The sequence below is a fragment of the Ornithodoros turicata genome, chromosome 1 (genome assembly GCF_037126465.1).
Source record: "Ornithodoros turicata isolate Travis chromosome 1, ASM3712646v1, whole genome shotgun sequence".
NCBI lineage: Eukaryota > Metazoa > Arthropoda > Arachnida > Ixodida > Argasidae > Ornithodoros > Ornithodoros turicata.
This window is the reverse complement of record NC_088201.1, coordinates 129,297,234-129,318,693: the sequence shown is the minus strand read 5'-3', so window position 1 is coordinate 129,318,693 and position 21,460 is coordinate 129,297,234.

The window sequence follows — 21,460 nt, the reverse complement described above, 5'->3', positions numbered from 1 at the left end:
CAGCGCTTAATAACGATGGCTAATGTCTTGTGCCATCTCCAACTGATAGAAGAGTATTACCAGACTTGTATCCATGAATCGGTCTTAGCAATAGCCCCTTTTTCACCATATCCCCAAAAAAACAATTAACCTCGCTAACAATGTTCTTAGGCTTGGTCCACATAAACTCACTCGGGTATGGTTTCGGGCATTGTGTTCCGTGAAAATGTCGGGTGACAACATCATATTCACTACGTTAAAAGGAGAACTACGTCAGGTGTGTTCGCTCTTGCGAAGCTCAGATGCTGTTAACGTTCTGTGTGCTACGCCCTTATCCACTCACGTATCAGATATGCCCTTGAGGTTTATGGCCTCACATATACCTTCAACCCCTTCTGCTGACCCAGAAGCAGCACTGCAGATTTTTATCTTTTTAGATCCTGATAAGTGTGTCTCATTTGCTTTTCCCCTTTTCAGCATCCTCAATGTACACCAGCTTGTGAAGTATAAAGTAGCTCAGGTTATGTACCAGCTATTTTACACACCTTCTAGTCAACTTCAGTTAGCCATGCGCAATTATGCCACACTCTTCTCTCAGGCATGCGCACCATTAACTCTGGTTTCGTACTTATAACACTGATTTCGGTCCATTCTCCCTTTCGTCCTTGGGCACGACATCCCTGTATGCCAGTGTTTCCCCGTACGTGACCCCCATGAACAGCACCAAACCTACGATACATCCCCCCACACACACACCTTCACCGTCATCCCGTCTTCCGAAAATTTACTTTTTTTCTATGACGCAGACACATTTATATTGTAACTTATTTAAAATACATTAACCACAGAGAGAGCTACCAAAAAGGCCTATTGATGTTTTTTTAACAAGGATTGATTTAATCATGTATCTCGTTGAGAATCATGTATTTGCTTTCTTGATACAAGCAAATCAATAGCTTGGTCTGTGTGACTCAAGACATATCAAGCTATGCAGGCAAGGCATATCGCACGTCTACTTGGAGCCTCCATGACCCCCAGAAAACGCTCATGACCTGTCAAGTCTCATTTGGGGTCATGACCCGCAGTTTGAGAAACACTGCTCTACGCCTTCGTTCGAACAATAATCTTGCATGCTTCAAAATGGCGAACAAACAGGACCTTTCTGCGGATACGTAGGGTGACATGCACTTACTTTCTGATTATTTGCATATTTTGCTATGTGTTTCTTATACTTGACAGGTGTTCTTAGTATTGCTGTTCCCCTCAAACTGTGTAGACATTTGCGTTGACTGTGCCTTGGTCTGTTCAACTGGGCTTGCCCTGTCAGTCCCTGTCAGTAATTAGTGTACACTGTCATGGAATAACAATAAAGATATGAAAAGTAAAAAATAATAATCTGAAACACATCTGTCTGACTGATTATTTTAACAAACTCCTCACAAATGCTCGATGAATGATAGTCCATGTAACCACTTCTCTGTTTGCATGGTACAGTATATATGCACCTTGATGATGATGTTGTGCACAGAAGCGAGGTGTAACAGACCGAGGAAGTTTAGGTGATGTGGTGAACCTGTGAGTCTGTTATTGCCTTGAATGGGCAATCATCGCTCACAGGTAAAACTGATTTGTGTTGGCTACTGCGTTCTAACTCAAACTATACATTTTATCATGCCCTGCACTTTTCTTTGTATCCCGGAGGTCACCCATATGATTTTCTTAAGCCTTTTTGCAAAAGCAGCCTTTTGGGAAGAACTAGCCGCAAAAATCTCAAATTGGAACTCTGACATTACCGAGCAGTGCTTGTAAGCTGTTGGGGTTGTGCAACGTACAGCTTGGGACAAATCTTTACGCGACATCATGGTGTCACCTTTCTCCATTGGAGTGACACCCTAGCATGAAACAAGAGCGGACACACATACTGAGAGGTAGATAGTCACCCGTTTCTTATTCGATTTCTTGCTAGTAAAGATCTCTCTGAAGAAAAACGCCAGTGCCGTGAACTTTTGTCTCACGCCGTACACGCTGTTGCGTTGTAGTTATACAAATTCTGAACTGCATGCCACTTCTTAGAGAATCTTTGGAAAGTAAACCTTAATTAATGGAGACCTTAATTAAAGCAAATGTTGGCTTTCCTCTTTTGTTACGTTTAAACATAAGAAGTGTTTATAAACATCTTGATGAACTAAAACAACTGTTTATAATTGATGATAAGATATCTGTCTTTGCATTATCAGAAACATTGACCAACAGGGCGCAATTCAATTACCTTCACATTGAAAACTTCAGTTCAGAGTTCCATCACAGAGCTAACGGCTCACACGGTGGTGTCGCTCTCTACATTCGCGATGACATTACATACTCTGTGCGAGCTGATTTGGCCTGCACCTGCTCGCTTGTTGAGTCCTTATTTATTGAAATCTCTGAGTGCCCCACTGCACTTTCGACCTTTCAGGGGAAACCTCTTGTCATTGGAGTGATATATCGATCCCCACATAACCCCGTCACAACATTCTTGAATCAGTTTGAGAAACTACTATTTAAATTATGGGCCACTAAACAAAATGTCATCATACTTGGCGACTTTAATATTGACCTGCTTTGCACGTTCCAGGTCAGTAGTACGTACACTGAACTACTTACATCATACGGCAGCTCCCAGCTCATTTCCAATGTTACACGACCCGGCACTTGAAATAAGAGGGCATTGATAGATCACGCCATCACAAACTTAAATCCCAGCATGTTCACGGGTGCACAGTTGTGACATCTCAGACCATGATATAATATTCATTGCAAACAAACGCTCTCACGTTCCTACCCCCACCGCTGTTACTCGAACGAAAATTAATTTCGAGGCCATTGAGCAGGACCTATCCCAATATCAGTGGCAGTTCTCCCGATTCCATGATGTCTCTACCAAGTATGATCATTTTATCTCGTCAATTAAGGACATCATTAGCGACAACACAACTACTTACGCTGTCAGCAAACGTAGCACTACAAAGCAGCCATGGGTCACAAAAGGACTACACAAGAGCGTTAAACGCAAGAACAACTTGCACAGAAAATGTCGGTTGTATCCTGGGAAAGAGCTTCTTATGCGATACAAAAAATATAATAATAAACTAAGAGACATATTAAAACTTGCGAAACAGAGGTACTTTTCCTCTAAAATAGAAGAATCCGCAGGTAACCAGAAAAAGCTCTGGAAGACAATTGATCCTGCATTAAACAGAGGACGCAGTAAACAAGCTTCTACACCTGTCTCACTGCTTAACTCAAATAAAGATACAATTAATGACCCAGCCGAGGCTGCAAATATGTTTAACGACTACTACTCAAATATATCAGCACATGTCTCCATGTCATATAGTGCGTCTCCTAGCGAGCATTGTACTCTCCCCTCAAGATGCCCAAACTCTTTTTCCTCACGCCCACAACCGCTGAAGAAATAATATCCACGATATATTCATTAAAATCATCTAACTCGGCTGGTCACGATAACATATCTGTCACCTTTATAAAGCGTTTCCGCCATCACTTAGCCGAGTCCCTGGTTTACCTCGTGAATGAAATGTTTTTTGACGGCGTCTTCCCCACTGCACTGAAAAAGGCCAAAGTAATTCCTATCTTCAAAAAGGCAACCGGACAGACGTTAGCAACTATCGCCCCATATCTCTGCTACCTTCCTTCAGCAAGGTTTTTGAGAAAGTTCTTCTAAGGAGATTGGAAGGTTTTTTTCAATTTCCATAACATTCTTAATCAATACCAGTTCGGTTTTCGAAGCGGAAAGTCCTCAACGCACGCACTCATTAGCGCAGCTGAATCTATTAACAGTAACATTTAGGAAAACCTAATCTCCATGGGAATTTTCCTCGACCTATCGAAAGCTTTCGACTTAATAAATCATGGTATCCTATTACAAAAGCTGGAAATGTCTGGAATAAGAGGGAGACCTCTTCAGCTATTTCGCAGTTATTTAAACGATCGCAGTCAGTACGTAGTCGTAAACAAGCCTAACTGAAACGTCCGTCCTATTGACACAGGGGTGCCTCAGGGCTCGCTTTTAGGACCACTTTTATTTCTGAATTACGTAAGCGACTTCCCAGACTACCTCCCAGAGCAATTTTATCTCTATGCCGATGACACTACAATTTTCATCAAAGCTAACACTCTTACCTGGTTATACACTAACGCTCATCTCGCCCTGGAGAAGCTACATTGCTGGCTAACCAGGAATTTGTTGGTAGCGAATTATCAAAAAATCTTCGTACATTATATTCCATCCCCCACCAAAAACGACTGAACATCACAGATAACCATCTATCTTTCGGTGGCACCTTCTTCCAGGGGTTCAAAGCGTCAAATTCCTCGGAGTTGTTTTCCATGAAAATCTTCACTGGCACGAACACATCCAATATGTTCGTGAAAAAATATCGCCTGGCTTATTCGCTTTAGCCCGACTTCGCAACCTGGTTCCTATCAGCACGCTCCTTGCTGTGTACCAGGCCTTAATCTACTCCCATATCTCGTATGCCCTTTTACTTTATGGTATCACCTATCAGCATAATCGTCACCCGCTTCACGTGTTACAGAAAAGAGCACTTTGGATCAGGCTGGCAATTAGCCCTCGGGATTCAATAACATTTGCATTTAACTCTCTGCGAGTTCATGATATTTATCACCTCGTCCGCTGTAAAGTGTCCCTATTAATGCACAGAATACTCTGCGACTCTGTAAGCATTCCACATTTTGTACCCAGTCGTCGTGACACGAATTATGCTTTCAGAAGTAACACGGGCATGCTTGAGATCTCTACACCGAGGACTAATTTTGGTTTTTCCTCTTTCAAATCCTACGGCTGTACGGTCTCGAATATTCGCTAGTAGACATTAGAAATGTGACTTCTTTCCATCAATTTAAAAATCAGACTCGAAAATACTTCCTCTGCAACTAGTTACATCCGTAAACTAGACCATGTTTATTATGCATTTAATGTATGTATCGTAATCAATGTCGGTAATTAATGTCTGTGATGTAATTTTTGCATTGAAATTTTTGTGATGCAATTTTTTCATGCAAACTGTGATGTATCTACTATCTGTGCCCTCTCGGGACAGTATGCTGCCATGTTTTTTTCTCTTTTAATTTTTTCGGGTACTGTATAACAGGGTCCGCCTTTACAGTCCCATATCTGACTGTATTCTGCCATATAGTTTACCAAATAAATAAAGAAATAAATAAATAATTGTCGGCTGTGATCATGAGCGAGATTGTGGGGGCCCCAAAGCATACGTCCCGGTATGTCCTACAACATTGCTAGTCTGGAATGTTGCAGACGAATCATCAATGCAGGTTACCCCACGAGTGACGGAACGTTACGATTTTACGGACCTTTCGTCTTTGATGTTCTTCTCTGCAAGAGCACCATATCAGTCCAAATATAATGACACTTTAAACATCCACCTTTCAATATTTTTGCTCCTGTGCCTTTTGTAAACTGGCACTTCTCTGCCTTCTGCATTTCTTCTCTCCATGCATGAAGTTTCGAAATCAGTAATATTAAGCAATGTCCTCAGTTTTAACACAATTCTCATGTGTTTTATATTGTTGTCCCCAGTTAAGAATACAGCATGGGAATTCTGAGTAAAAACACAAGCACAAAATAATGGGAAAAATTAAGCGCAACTAAACATTACTGGTAATTGTCGAAGCTACGATATTTGTTACATACGCATTTACAGACTTCTGTGTTGAGATAGAACAGGTGATACAATTAGACAGTCCGAACACGGCACCCGAATTAGTTGAAGATGATGCGAACTGATGTTCTGAGGCTGGAACACTGACTTCCTTCTTTCAGAATTAGTCGAACTCGACCGTATGGGTGTCCATTACGCACCAGACTGCCGTTTTGTGCAACAGCATCCTTTGCTGCAACACCTGCAAAATAAGTGCATTGAGCGCGAATGGCATGTGTGTATTAGTGTATTACTCCTGTCACACGGCAAAGTGAATGACATTCCCAGCGAATGACAGTCGCACCGAATGTCATTCGTTTGTCTTACATCGAGCTACACGAAGGAACAGAATGTCGTTCGCAAATCATGTCACTGTGGATAATTAAGACACCACGGCCGAACAGATGAAGCATTATACAGGTACATTAGTTACCATCAGATTATTTCACAAAATCGTTCTTTTGGAGTGACACGTAATTGGCTAAATACCACAAGCGAAGACAACCAAGAAGCCTATCTGCACCGCACTTGGCAGAGTTGCGACTGGGAACGAGGGTAGTTCCCCGAAAAACAGCGTTTAACATTCCTTCCTACGTGTCAAAAGTTATCAAACTCATGGTAAAACATTGGAGTGCAACTTTTCATTCGTCTTTCGTCTCTTCAAACAGTTTACCTTGTTGTTTTTGTTACCTCCCTACTGCGAGGGTACGCTGTCGGTGAGAGAAGGAAAAGCGGATGAGTTCCCCGAACTCATTCGCTGGGCGAATATCATTCGCTGGGAATGAAATTTAATCTGCCGTATGACAGGGGTATAACAGAGCGTACTTACCAGCTTCAGAACTGCACTCGCGCGTCTTAATTCACTCGGAAGTTGTGTACATTCATCTGGTGCTGCTGTTGTCTGGGCTGAGAGAGTGCAGCTTAGAAAAAGTGGACTTGCACTTGTTGCATCTATTGTAACAGAGCGGCCCATGGAACAATTTTGTACAGACGCCCTCATCTTTTCAACCAAGCATGCAACTCACAGGCGTTATTGAAAGGTTCCCTCACCTGGTGAACATCGACGGGCGTCTACTGCGGAACTTAAACGGAATATTCAGCAAATTTGCTTCACCACTACCACAAATCGGATCCTCGGGCAAACCGCTGTCTGCAAGCGCATGCGCAGGCGAAGCGATCAGACGGCAAGGCTGTGGCAGCGGCGGCAAAGAACGACACGCGACATCACTGCTGATGCATGCGCAACGCAACTCATTTTCCTCTTCCGAAGGCCAAGTATCCCACTCAGGTTGTCACACAGGCTACGGCCTGGGACACCGCATGATTGGCCAGCGTAAAGGAGCAGCGGGAGCCCTTGGCTGACTTCGAAGGCTATTGCTGATGTGACGAGCTTGTTGTCGTTGACGAGGGGCGCGATCGTCCTCCACGATTACAGCTCCATGATTACCAGCTCTCTTAGACACAAGTATAATGCTTCCCAGTTCAAGATGGCGCGTTAGTTCGTCGAATGCACCTCGATGTGGCGTTTACAGACCAGTGGCGGTACCGCTTGAGAAAAGTTCACTCTCCACAACGCTGTCACTGTGGTGTTCTACAAGATCTAGAGCACATTATTCTCCATTGCCCACACTACCTACCTTCCCAAACCGTACTCCCCGGATTCCTTAATGAGCTGGACCCTCGCCCCCTCTCTCTCACAAAATTGTTTGATTCCTGGCCGCATCACGCGCACCAACGCTCTGCTCTCAAAGCTCTCTTCACCTTTCTTAGATACCATAGGGCTTCGATCCTTATTGTGAAGGGGTTCATTATTTCATTCCCCGCATCACCACCAGTAACGGGGTAGAGTATCGCCCCTGGCAATGAAACTCGCCACTAATCATGTCACAATAAAGTTGTTGTTGTGTTCCCAGTCCAAAGAACGATGGGAGGGCTCCGCCCGCAAAACCACGTCTAACAATCTGTATGAAGAAGGTACGCAGCGCCGGCCGGAACCTGGAGTAAAGCTCTGCGGGAAGCCCGTCCGGTACCGGGCTTATACCGCACTTTGCTCTGCGCACAGCAGCATCGAGCTCGTCACGTTGGTGGAAGTCTTCAAATGTACTGCTCTCAGCCGGTGGGACAATTTTTAAGGGTAAAGCACCCGGAGAAACATCGGTAGTCGACGCAGGGTTTGAGTACAAACCTCGGAAAAATTCAACGAACCTCGTTGCTACCTCCGAAGCTTTCCTAGCTGCGAAGGACCTTCTGTGATGTTGCCGTACTGTCATTGGAAACTGTGAACAGTTGCCTGAGATTTGCCTCATGCACCTGACGTGTCACGCCCGACGTGTCATGGAGGTAACGTAGGACTTCAGGGCCGTAGGACTTCAGGGTAGCGTTGTGTGGGCTGCAGCATATGATCATGGCAAAAGTGTGCGTCGGTGGTGAATCAGGGATTGAAGGCACTCTGCGTGCTCAGCGTATCTTCGCACAAAGGGACCTCAATTGGCATGTACGGTCTCTTGCACGATGCTTGCCCCAAGCCTGTAAGACACCTCTTACCCAATGCTTGCAACCTTCCCATTCTTGGACAGTTGGGTCACGACCAGACAGGTATTCTGTGATGAGGACAGTAATGTCGAGGACAATGACGGGATGTTCGGAAGGGGCTGGGCAAGTCGGCACGTCCCCACACCGCGACCACGTACACTCGAAGTGTCGAGCGCTAGGAGTACAGGCTGGTTGTCGCTGACGTATGTCGCCGAATACGTAGAAGTCATGACACTGCATTCCTTGATAGTCGTCGATGCGGATCGCGGAATGTAGAACCTGTCTAAGCGACTGGCATCGGGTCCCTTTGACTATGTTGTAGCGAAAACGTCATCAGGAAACGCATCATCCAGATCGAAGACCGACAACACCTGCCGCCGGCTTCTAGCGTTTCAAGTAGGTCTACCCTGTCCCGGACCGCGGACATCGCGCTTTGAGACGGTCACACAATTGAAATGACTGGCTATCAAGACATGACAGCTGACTCGCACACAGCTCTCCACCTCATCAAAAAAAAAAAAAAAAAGGAAAACGGTTCGTGAGAGATGCGGATGCAGGGGATCAACGTTCACCTGCCGATGCTTATAGCACAGCCTATGAAATAGTTAAGACAAATAACTGTGCCATCGCTATCATACGAGACCAAACTATCCTTTGGGAGATAGCGACTGAAAATAACTATCTCCACGCCAGCATATCTACCCAAGCAGCATGCCAGTATTATTCCAATATTGGACCCATATGGGCTGCCAAGCTCATATTGCGCGAATATTGTCAATATTTCTGCGATAACGCCAACGGGGAGTCCGTGTAATAATAAAGCATTATCCGGTTTAATATCAATCTATGATATTAATTCTCTCTTCTTTTTGCTTTTTCATTTCTGCAGAAGTGCAGATCTCATTGATCCACGTTACATACAATTACAAAAAACAACACTGCATTGCCCCCCAAACGAATAAGAGGTACAGCGCCCCTCTTGCTGAAGGACACAGGCAGTCCCACGGAACTGCCCTAACATCCCTCAGAAGCCTCCATTAGGATCGCAATACTCTATGAACCAAAAATTTCCAACCCGCTCCGAGAGTACAGAGGAGCGAAACACTTTCCTGACGGTGACGAACATACGACTCAGGTTGCTCACACTGCTTGCAGTAACTTGAAAGCACCTAGCTTTACAGAAGAGCCATCCTTTTCTATCAAACATTCTGTTTTTTTTACTTTGACCTGCCGTAATTCAGTAACCATTAGAGGAACCAGCGACATTTTAGCCCGTATGAGACGTTCGATCCGACTGTCGCGCTTGCGCATTAGTTGTAGGACGCGTGATTTCGCTCAAACGACCACGCTCGCTCTCAGTCGGTTCGACCCGTGGCATTGGCATCGCGAAGCAAGATAGCGGCTGCTTCCAGAAAGTGGAAAGTTGAGTTGCCGAGTTCTAGTGAATGTTACAATGGGATTGCCACGTATGTTGACTGTTTCGAACAATGTGTATCATCTGCGGGAAGTTGTTGGATGTAACGACGAATTGAATTGGACATTTCATACGCTTCAACGTCCAATCTTGGCGTGCTGCTTAGGCATTTGTGCAACACGGGTAGGTATTTCGGCATTTTCAGTCAATATGGGGTGTACACGGACCATATGGGGCCATAGTGCAAGGATTTTCCCAACATTGGCTAAAACTAGGCAATATGGGCCCATATTGCCCAGTTTCAGCCAGTATGGGGGTAATCTTGGCGAAACGGGCCCCATATTGGACCCGCATCGCCAATGACCAGCCAATATGGGCCCAATATTGTGTGCTGCTTGGGTACCTACACAAAAACTCAAAAGAACAAGATAATCGATATTTCCGCTTAAATGCGGCTACCTCTGACTTGTTTTGAAGATGTACCTCTTGCAGCAAGAGTATGTCGCAATTTAGTCTGTAGTCGAGACTGACTACTTCGGCTTGAATATTATGCTACGTTCACACTACGTCAGTGAAAGCCGCGAACGACGGAGATGCCGGTGAAAGACGCGAGTCTGGACCAATCAGCGCGCTCCGCGAGCGAGAATGCTCGGACGGGAGAAGAGCGGCGTGGACAACAAACATGGCGGATGCGTGACCTGGTCTACGAAATTCTAATAAAGATTCTAAGGTAGAGCTAAATGTTGTACCACAGCAAACGCAAGATGAGCGGAAACGTAGATATGAAGACCGCATCATAACACATACTGAAAGAAGATGAGGAAGTAAGTGTGTCGACAGTGTTGAGACATGTGTCGTCTGCTGCTCGAAGCGGGCATCGCTTTACAGGTTGCTGTATAAAACGCGATAAATACGTATTTGGCAATTGTTATTCTGATGTATCACAACGACATTTTACGTATTACAGTGTGGAGCTTGAGTACAGTTCGAAGAATGAAACTGATCAGTTTTTGTAGCGGAGTACGGTGGTGCCAGTAGAGCCGGCATTCCCGGCGTTCGGAACACAGTGTGAACGAGAGGGTCGCGAATGCCGTAAAAGCGGTGAATGAGTTGCCCGCGTTCGCGACTTTCGAAGATGTAGTGTGAATGTAGCATAAGGGTTCTTAAAACCCTGAACGTCAAGTGTGAGAATACGCACTTCCATACTAGAACTGTAAGGCCCCGGATGGGTGAGACGACGAACTGAGAACTGCCTCTCGAAAAGGGCGCAGACTTCAGTTTCCTTTTCTTCGTCCACAAGCTACGTCTATGTCCACGGCTGACAAGCTAATTATGTTGCGATTTGCTCCAAATGATCTCTTTCATCTGCACGTTTGTTGAGATACTTCGCTTTGTGGGGAAACATGCTCTTTTGCGCATGCTTATGCAATGCTACCTGAACCACTTGCTTTCCTTAAAAAAAAGATAATCTTTCTCCTACAATTATTACGAGTCGCATTTCCGAGCTCCGTGATGGAACTGGTTTATCTGAGATCACAATCTCGGGATGGGTGAAGGGGAGGAGTGCAGAGAGGCAAAAAATTGAGCTCATACACGGCTTTGGTCGAGCTTCGAGGGATCAGTGCAGCAACTAGGAGACAGAAATAGCCAGACAGAGGAGAACAATTTGATTGTTAATTCCAAATAAGAAATAGTGCCCGCATGCGAAAGTATCTGAAAGTTCTTCTAGGGCTCTGGAAGAATCCAACATTCCAACGCTTTGCGGCAGACACCCTGCAACGATTCCTGACAAACCCAGGCTGTGTTTCTAGGCTTTGACTGAATCTCGACGTTGACTGTCACTCTTTGACTGTGACTACTCCAGTGTCCCAGCGACCACGTATTTCAGTGTGTACTGCTTGTAACCATGGCCGGCGAGTGAAGTTACGGGTCCCGGGGATGGGTAACGCCCAGGCCCCCTTCTTATGATACGGTCGCGATAACGCAGTTCAGTCACTCTTTGACTGTGACTACTCCAGTGTCCCAGTGACCACGTATTTCAGCGTGTGCTGCCTGTACCAGGGCCGGCGAATGAAATTACGGGTCCCGGGGATGGGTAACGCCCGGGCCCCTCACGATACGATCACGATAACACAGTTCAGTGTTTTTTTTTTTTTCTTTTGATGATTACGACAGGCCTTTGACGCTGCGGGTCCCTGAAGTGGTCCTTGCCACGGGGCGCCATTTACGGCTGCCCCACCCTCTCGCCGGCCCTGCCTGCAGCGTCACCTAACGAATGCGGAAGAACAGGTCCTCGTAGCTCTCACCAACCTGGCAACCTTTCCGCGTATTTTACATTTACATATCCCCTCCCCCCGCCCGCTGCACACGTGAAAAAGTATATAAATCCCGACATTGACAGCTCTAGTATGAACCGCAGAGGTCAACAGTTATGTGGTCTACACTTCATACGAGCTGCTATCCGACGCGAAAGCGACATTTTTAGCCTGGAACGTCTCGGGCTTGTCTCATGGACCATTTTTAGTACTCTAAATATCAATGTCTAAATAACATCTAATATAATACAAGTCTAGTAGACATCTAAATTGAGACGTCGACTAAACGTATAACCGCGTACAGGCCTAGTAGACATCTATATGCAGATATTCACTAAACATCTAAGCCCGCAGAAGTCTAGTAGAGAGTCTAGTAGTCTACTAGTACTAGATTACTAGTACTACTAGTACTAGTCTAGTAGTCTACTTTTAGACCTCGCCCTAAAGTCGCAACTTATCCATTAGTTAGCCTTTACTTACACTAATATGTGCTATATGGGTTCGCAATCTAGGCCTGGTAGCCCCCTTGCAGAGGGAAGCGTGCCAACGAACTCTCCAGCAATTTACTGTATCCTACATCAAGTGGCATTGTGCTTCCACGTAGTAAAGATTAAGCACCTCATGAATGTTGCCGTCAGGACCGTTAACTTCATTTTGTGGAGAGGCTTGCATCATCGTCTGCTTGCCGATTTCCTTCAAAACTTGGATGCGACGCACAAAGACCTTCCTTATCACACACACCAGCTCCGGTGGCGCAGCGGTAACGCGTGCGCTTGGAGACTGGGAGGTCCGCGGTTCGAATCCGCGGGCCGGCTGTGCCGTCTGGGGTTTTTCCTGGGTTTCCCTCAGATGTGTAATAGGCGTATGCCGGCACAGTTCCCCTGAAGTCGGCCCATGGACGCAGCTATCCTCCCCCCGAGCGGATTCCGCTCGGTCTTCCACTTCACCCTTTCCTCTCCTCCTCTCCACCACCTTTCCCTTCTCGAGAAACATGCCGCCTAATCAGGCAGGCAGACCTCTCGGGTTCCTCCCAACGACACTCCTCCTCCTTATCATACAAGGGTCAGATGGCTGGGCTTGGGAAAAGTACTTCAACATTCTTCTATCTTCGAGATGAAATCAAGGAGTTTCTTCACAACATGGGGAAATAACGCCCTGAAATGGTGTGGATGACAAACAGAGGACGAAAGGGCAGAAACACACACAAGACGGGACGGACTGAGTCTATTCTACTTTGTGTGTTTCTGCCCTTTCGTCCTCGTGCTTGTCCTTGAGCAGACTCAAGGAGATGTTGCTTTAATCGTGTTTTTTTTATTCCGTGTTAGCTCCGCGAATCAACTGTAGCTATCAGCGGCGTACCGACATCGACAGATGGAGAGAGGACAGCAGGAAGGAGCGCCGGACAGGGTGGTCGTCATGCAATGTGTTCCAACTGATATACGAGAGATTAAAATCACCAAGCAGAACAAGTTTCAATTCATCAAACGATGCCGTAGGATGTATTCTCGTATAGTTGAAAGGTAACCATCACGACACCCAAGAGGCTTATGCAAAACACAAATGCAACAAAATAAAAGCTCTGTACATATGCCTTGCACCACAAGCATTTCACATCGTCTAAATCAGGTGGCACAACAAAATCGTAAGACTTTCTTTCGTGCAAGGTCACCACCACGGGATAGTCTGTCCAAACGAGCAACATAATAATCCGACAGGACAATCCCCCATCATGAATAGTTGCTATTGGTCGCCGCACCGTAATTCTGGGTTACTTTCGTAACTCAGTTCGTACTTGAGTTCGTAGTTCTGAGTTATTCTGATTGCGTGAACCTTCAGGCCCTCATCATTAATGAGGACTATCACTATAAACCTGATGCCATGAAGCAGTGAAAGTACAAGAAAAGCCTTAATTATCAAAATAAATAGATAGCAAACTTTTCTTTAAAAATGTGGAAGAACGCGAATGCATTAGAATAGGGCGTGTACCCATGAATCTGCAGCACTTCCGGTTAGTGTGTCTGTGTCATTTACCTGTCATTTGTTAGACATCTGTAAAGAGGACTAATCATATCTCGACGTTGCAGGTAGAACCATGTTCGACAGTCTGCGTCGCGCTACCACACACCTTAAGCGCACCTGCTGGAAGCATATGAAAGATGTGCAGAAATCTCCTGCGGGTGCTTCTATTATAGACGTATGTATCACCCTACGTACACTTTTTGGAACAGCATTTCATCAAACAAGTCCAAAAGCAAGGACGTAAAATACTTTGGTGTCTACTCGTTGTCATGAGCCACTACAATATGTCGGAGGTTTCCGTCTGGGCGGATTCTTTTTATTTTTATTTATTTTTTCACACGGATGGTATGAAAATAGTAACGGTCTCATGCGTTTACTTCATTTCCAACCCCTTGTGTCACCAATATGGGCTTAGAAATTAATCGCAATAGCATCCTATTCGACGGGAAGTGCAGCATGTCAGCTCAGACCTAGGCTGGCTCACTTTACATGAACATAATAATAATAATAATAATAATAATTGGGGGTTTACGTAGCGAGACAACTGTGATCATGTGCGACGCCACAGCGGTCGGTTGGTGGGTTGCTTTTGCCCACCTCAGGGCTCTTTAACATGGGATGAAAGCTCATCACGCGGCATCCCATTTTTAACGTTCCTCGAGGAAGACTGCGTGTCTAAGCAACTTATACCCCGCCACCAAGTTGCTGGCGTCCTCGGTCGGGTTCGAACCCACAATCTCGGGATCAGAAGGCGAACGCGCTACCGGCTGAGCCACCAAGGCCGGTACCTTACATGAACAACCAGTATGCACTATTATTGTTCGCTTTGTGCTGCACGTGTGCGACAGAACAGGCATGTGCGATGCTGTGAAAGCAGGATGAATGAATAGTGGAAATGAGCAAATTAGGTGTGTGTTTTTTTTTTGTTTTTTTTACACCTTGAACGCAGTTCACAGTAGTGGGTCTCGTGCTAGATCAGCACTGAAAGCATGACGTTGGACATCATTCGTTTCGTTCGGAAATTTTCGGTTACGAACCGCTTTGAAGAAAGCGGTTTCCGCGTCACCATAACCATCAGAATATTCCAAATGTTAATTTTTGATTTGGCGGGTATGTCACCACGACGAATGAAGTGCCTCGGCATAGAAAAAAGAAAAGAAAGAAAAACCCGTGGATTTTATTGGTAGTTGGTGTGTTTCATCGCAGCAGGTTGTACTCTATCCCGCGCTCCCAAACTCTACTACGCTGAGATCCATCACAAATAGGAGGCATCGCGTCCCTTCCCCCTGATCACTTTTCCCCTCCCTTTTCCTCTGCTTTTCGCAGTGCCAGATGCCTCCTGACTTCAGTGCACGAATAGTAACACAAAACTGACGCTGGAATTTCATTTGACGGTTAATATAGTGAGGGTGAGTCAGCTAGACTAGAAACCGTCACAAAAGCAAAAATAAACAAACAAATAACAGAAAACATGCCAGCAGGAATGGCTGTCCTATTCCCTAAAGTTAGCTTGTTGTCAGACCTCCGGGTCCACTACCACGAGCTGTTTTATGACGCTTAATAGTAGGCAGAGCACAGGCCTGCCGACACCACTTACAATCTCTTTCTTTCTTTCTTTTTATCTTCTCGGCCTATTTTGCGACCCTATACGGAACCTGTCGGGGGTTGTTAAACACGGCTCTACCGGACTCGGTAACTCAGTCGGTAATGTGTTGGCTTGCTGAGGTTAAGGGCGTCACGGTACCCCGCCGAGGAATGTAGCAATGTGGGGAAAGTATAAATATTGCTTCCAGTACCGCGTGCCATATATTTCCGACGCACCTCGAAATACCTCCATGTGGTCCAAATTATCCGTAGTCCTATCCTGCAGCACGTACGGCATGTCGCCACACAAATGGGCTAACTCCACTTACGTGTAAATCCATAAGAACCCGCTATCACAAATTGCACTAGTTCCATATATTTTATGAAACAATTAGGCAAGGTCGGAACCAGAATACCACTTCGTCCTGTACCAGTTGACGCATGGGAAGAGACTAGCTGAAGATGCAGAAACAACGACAAAGCTTATCTGGGATTTGTGGATGAACGGGTCACGTCTGGAACATATTTACTAGGATACGAATTGCATCCGCGACACATCTCAGGGAAACAAAACTTGTTGACAAGCTATGATCACCCCACCGACAGCAAACAGTGAGGGAACCGCACAAATGATGATTGTGCACTAAGCTGCTCCTTTCGAGGGAACAGAAGGCCAGCAAATATAATTAGTATCTCCCTTGTAATTTTATAATAAACATATCATTCCCCGGCGAGACACTGCGCAAACAAGCGGACGAAAGATCGAGACACAACACAAGAGACAGCCTCGTGTGTGTGAGTCTTTCGCCCATCTGTTTGTGCCCCATCTAGGGAATACTCGATCCAAATCGTCCAACGTACTGTACAAATCACATATTCATTTGCTGTCTTACGTATTAAAGGTACCATGAAATGATTTTTAATGCTCTTTAATTGTACTACTTAATGCTTTATTTTTCTTTTATGTTGTTCTCATTAATCTCTCACTATCATACACACATAGACTTTTAACAGTATTCAGTGCACTGGGAGCGCTGTTACCACGCAAAAATAGCCGGATGCGTCCCTTCGAAGCAGGCTTACGTCATTAACCCCCAGTCCTCTCAGGCAATTGTGGACGACGGGAAGCAGACGCGCCGTGGAACTACGTGGGGGCATGGTTTCGGTTTGGACACGACGACGTTGTATATCTGCCGTCGAAATCAGTAGAAGTATGGAGTAGCGATGGACTATCGACGGAGGAAGAGATTATGCGACGCACACAGCGACTAGAAATCCTTCCGTACGCAGCTGCTCCCAAAAGGCCACCGACAGAGACATTTTCTGATGAAGAAAAAGCTCAGAGAGGAAAATGTGCTCCGGTAACCGTGCTGACAATCAACGGCTACGCCACACTTCTGGATGGATTCTGTGTCAACGATTAGACGCGATCTGAGCTCCAGGTCAACTTACAATACGTATATTTCGCGGCGGTGCTTGCGAGCTTGCTTGCAAATTTTGCAATTTGCTCGCAAAACACCTGCCGTCCTCGGTAGCTCAGTCGGTAACGTGCTGACTTGCTGAGTTCAAGATCGCGGGTTCGATCCCGGTAGTGGGCGGTAGTAATGTGGGGGAGGTAAACATTGCTTTGAGCACCGAGTGTCGGAGATGTCCGACGCAGGTGGTCCAAATTATCCTACCCAGTCCTATCCTGCAACACGTGCAGCATGTCGCCACACTGCGCCGACAAACCTTACCTGTAACATCACGGTACCATTATTATTCGCAAAAGACCGTCCGCGAATCGGCGACGTCCTCTATGTATGATGTCACGGCCAGTTCGTCTCGCAGGCAGGTCGTAGAAGCCGCCGTTCACAGCCATGGTTAATATAGGATATTTTCGCTATTTGAACGATTTTCAACTTCATATTTCACAGGGTGAACGCTTTAGTACAGAGGAACAAACTGAAAATGATCGTAGGTTTGTCAAATATCATTTCATGGTCCCTTTAAACAGTGTGTAAGGCTCATAAGTTATGATTTTGCAGCGGTGTGTGCAAGCCATGTGAGCTAGTTTTCATTGAGTGCTTTTCATTTGCAGGCCGTCAGGTTCGCTTGTACACACATATGCTCAAAATGTGACAGCGAAGCCAGAGATGGAAAATCTGAGGTAACAAATAAGTCACACTTACACACGCGGTATTGTATTGCATGTATGAAACATAATAGACAAAAAAACAGCTTATCCACGCCTGCATTTTATGCCTTTCTTCCCGCAGTTCGGAGAATGCATGCATGACCAGTTTCTCACAAACTGGGTAAGACCTGCCTTCATTTTAGGATTTGCTATATCTACGGTAGATCTTCCGCTCTACGGGGTGGGATGACTTCATTCCGACACTGGCTCTTTTTTTCTTTCTTTCTTTTAAGTTAGGCAAATAGACTTCTTTCCAGATGATTTTTCTTTTTGGTTGTACTGACGTCCTCTTAAATTAAACGGGTAGAGACCAAGAGCCATGCAACCGCCGGTGAAGACATAACCCTACAAATTAACAGACAACACGGTTTTTGTCTTGCTTACAGTAGCCCTCAACGACAACGCTTGTAGCACACTAGTTCCACACCTTTCCTAGCGCTCACGTTGCCAACCTGACCTTGGGAACAAACTTTAAAAGCGATAAAACCCCCGTGCCGGGGAACAAGTCAACAGACGACACAACACACAACACACTGTGCCTGTGTGTTGTGTCGTCTGTTGACTTGTTCCCCGGCACGGGGGTTTTATCGCTTTTAAAGTATGCTGTACCGAACAGCCCAATTTTTAACCATTTTCTTGGGAACAATGTGTGCACTATAAGAGTCTACTTCGCCACACCCTCCCATCCGAATTCCCAACGCTGTTTTCATCGTCGGGGATACCAATGATCGCATCCTCCATCGAGGAAGGTACACGCAGCTAGTTTGGTCTTATATCCAAAACGCACTGACGCAGGGTTGACATCGCGCACAATCGTTTTTAGGCAGCGATTGCGACAGCTCTGAGGTGCGGAGTCTCGGAGGCGGCGAGTCTAGGCTACAGAAATCAACAGCGCAGGCACTTATCCCACGTTCCCGAACATGATTACACACTTCAAGGATCGGCGCAGGTGCCCACTAACTTCCTTTCACTCTCGCCTTCTCGCTACCCGCACTGCCAGTTCCGGGCTGCAAGTTGGGCGCGATGACAGCTGCCCGCATAAAGAAGACAACATGGAGAAACGCAGAAATAACTGAAATAGCAATTGCACTAATGTGAATTTCTTTGAAGTAGATATCATGGACCAATGCTTTCTTTTAATTCGAAACATCAGTGGAAATTGTGCAAATTTCTCGCCAGACGACGTCAAATGAAAGCCCGGATCACCAACCTGAAGTGCGGATGGCGCAGCGCGTCTAGCGGGATTGCGCCGATCAGGATTGCGGGAGGATCCAGACTATGTGCGCCAGTGCGTTTGGGGTATCAGTCGACATAACGTAGCAACTGCTGCTCAGCGCGAACACAACCTGCTCTAGTGCGGTGAAGAACCCCCCGACGGTGAGGCACGCGGTGTATTTCTGGCACCAGTCACATGTGGTAGAAGAAACCCTGTTCCTCGTTGGTTAGAGGAATAGCCAGGCCTCGGGGGTGTCGGTCGGACGTCGTCCTAGTTCGTGCAGCGCCGCAAGGTAAATGTCCCGACACTACCTTTCTTTGAGCAACATGTGCCTACCTTAGAGCTGCTCCGTTTCGCTCCATCAGTACGTTTGACAAGTCGCCCACTTCTGGTCAGAGTAACTGAGCCATTCCGGGGCATTCCAGCGTACTCTGTGTATTGGTTGCGATGCATCCGCGTCCGTTTCGTGGTTCCAGTTTCGGTCCATATGACATGGGACCCTGGTGTTGATGCGGCCGACACCACTGTTCCGTGCGCTGCTGCCCGGTTAAGATGTTCACACGCGTACTGGGTATCAGTGGCTCGTACTCCTTTACTCGAGGGCGTTTGTTATGGTAACCCAAGCAGCACACAGTATTGGGCTCATATTGGCTGGTCATCGGCGGTCCAACATGAGACCCGTTTCACCCAGATTCCCCCATATTGGCTCAAACTGTGCAATATGGGCCCCATATTGCCCAGTTTGAGGCAATATTGGGAAAATCCTGGCAATGTGGGCCCCATATTGCCCGTGTACACCCCATATCGACTGAAAATGCAGAAAATGGTGCAAACTCGTGTAGCAAAAATGCCCAAGCAGCACGGCAAGATTGGACGTTGAAGCGTGTGAAATGCCCAATTCAACACGTCGTTACATTCAAAAACTACCGTAGATGGTGCACTTTGATAGAAACAATCAACATACGTGGCAATATCGGTATAACATGGACTAGAACTCAACTAAACTTTCCACTTTCTGGAAGCAGCTGCTATCATGCTTCGCGATGCAAATGCCAATCGGTCGAACCGACTGAGAGCGTGGTCGTTTGAGCGAAATAAGGCCCCCTACAACTAATGCGCATGCGCGACAGTCGGATCGGACGTTTCATACGGGCTAAAATCTCGCTGGTTCCTCTAGTGATAACGGAATTGCGGTAGGTCAAGTACAAAACAATGTTTTATAGGAAGGGACGGTGATTCTGTGAAGCTAGGTGCTTTCAATTTACTGCAGGCAGTGTAAGTTGCTGAGGCGTATGTCCGTCACCGTCACGAAAGTGTTTCGCCCCTTCGGCTCCTGAGGGATCTTTTGCAGTGGTAGTTCCGTTGGACTGCCTAGGTCCTTCAGCAAGGCGGTCATAGCACCTGTTCTTCGTTTTTGCGGCGATACGATGTGTTTTTTGTAATGCTATGCAACGTGGATCAATAAGAAGATCTGCAGAAACGAAAAAGCAAAAAGAAGGGAGAAGTAATATCAGTGTTGGATATTAAACCGGATAGTGCCATGGTATTACACGGACTACGCGTTGGCATTATCACGAAAATATTGCGCAATATGGGCAAAACGGGCTTGCCATTATGGGCAGCCCATAGTGGTTGCACTCCCCATATTGGCCCCACAATGGCAGCCCATATTGGACCAATACTGGCAACCTTGGCAGCCCATATGGGTCCAATATTTAACCAATATTGACGCGCTGAATGGGAGTGAGCGTCCTTGGTCTTTTGTCTCCAGACCAACAGGAGACCAGACGTCTGCTATAATCATCGTCATCCCACATCGGCTGCAACCTAGCTGGTACCGTAGGTACGTTCGTTTTCAGCCTACTGCCCATCAATAGCTCCGCCGGGGAGTACCCTCCTTTCCTGGTGTTGCCTTGTGGGATAAAAGAGTCATATGTATTTCGCTAGATTTCTTGATGAGTTGCTTCGCTATTTGAACCGTCCGTTCGGCAGCGCCGTTTGCGAATGCCTTGGGCTCCTGGGAGTTGAATTGGCGCCCATTGGGTGGTCCCCGAAATCCAGCATTAAGAATAAACGTTTAAGAATAAAACATTCAAGAATAATCCGCTTTAAAAATACACGGTTAAAAATATATATCCTAAAATAAAGCGCTTACTATCCCCGCTTAGAGATCCCCGTTTAATAATCCACCATTAAAAATAAACGGTTTCAAAATCCCCTCACCATCTAGCACGGAGGAGGTCTGATTGCAATTGACGCCGGTTTATATCATGTTATGTTACGTTAGTTTAGTTTGGTTTCGGTTAGTTTGGGATAGTTTAGGCTAGTTTGGTCCTGTGGGGTGTATCCCGTTTGAAACCATTAAAAATAATCTTTCAAAAATAAACGCGTAAGTACCCACTGTTAAAAATATATATCCCAGAATATACGCTTAAAAATAATCGGCGAAATATCCCCGTTTAAATATAAACGCTAAGGAAT